The sequence below is a fragment of the Morone saxatilis genome, unplaced genomic scaffold (genome assembly GCF_004916995.1).
Source record: "Morone saxatilis isolate NCDOM2014 unplaced genomic scaffold, NCSU_SB_2.0 Contig11, whole genome shotgun sequence".
Lineage (NCBI taxonomy): Eukaryota > Metazoa > Chordata > Actinopteri > Moronidae > Morone > Morone saxatilis.
Genome location: NW_023339663.1, coordinates 30856198 through 30856818, shown reverse-complemented (window position 1 = coordinate 30856818; position 621 = coordinate 30856198). Strand labels below are relative to the sequence as shown.

Below are 621 nucleotides of genomic sequence, written 5' to 3'. Positions count from 1 at the left end.
ATTGCAACCACATTTGGTGGACATAGATATGATGTCTGAGTGACCATGACAAATTTGGTTCCATTGGCAAATAAGTGGCCCTGTAGCAGCTTCATCTAACTATAAAGGAAGGACTCTCTGTCTGTACGTGTGTATGACTCTTCTCCGCATATCTTTAGAACTGTTAATTCGATCGACCTCACACTTGGGGGTTGCATTGCTGAGGACCCAGTGGATTGCAATGTCAAGTTGATCGGATGAGTGGTTCTCAATAAGGCTGCATTTAGCACTTCTGGGAGCCAAGCAATCTGCCTGTTCCGAATGGGCACGTGCCCCGAACGGCCACTGCACTAGTCAGGTGAATCAGAGGCACATTTTCAGACCTTATGTCTGCCATGGCTGGTGCTCTCACAGCAGCATTAACTGCTTTCAACAGCCTGCAGGCAGGGAAGACAGATGAGGGCTCTCACAGGCTCATTGATGGTCTTCTACAGAAGCAATAGTCCTGTGCTGTGCTGAACGTAGTCCAGGACAGAGACTAGGAATGTGAGCTGATGTCGTTTCTTATCAAACCCACTCTGCTCAGGGACCATAGCACTGATGTAACGTTAAAAATAACGAGAATGGTAAATGGTAAATGGA

The 621-nt window shown here is 47.0% G+C and overlaps 1 protein-coding gene across 1 annotated transcript in view; it reads left to right on the top strand.

The window, feature by feature from the left end:
* ano1a (anoctamin 1, calcium activated chloride channel a) overlaps window positions 1–621 on the top strand; it is a gene marked incomplete in the record, with an annotated part of 64897 nt that overhangs the window by 36650 nt on the left and 27626 nt on the right.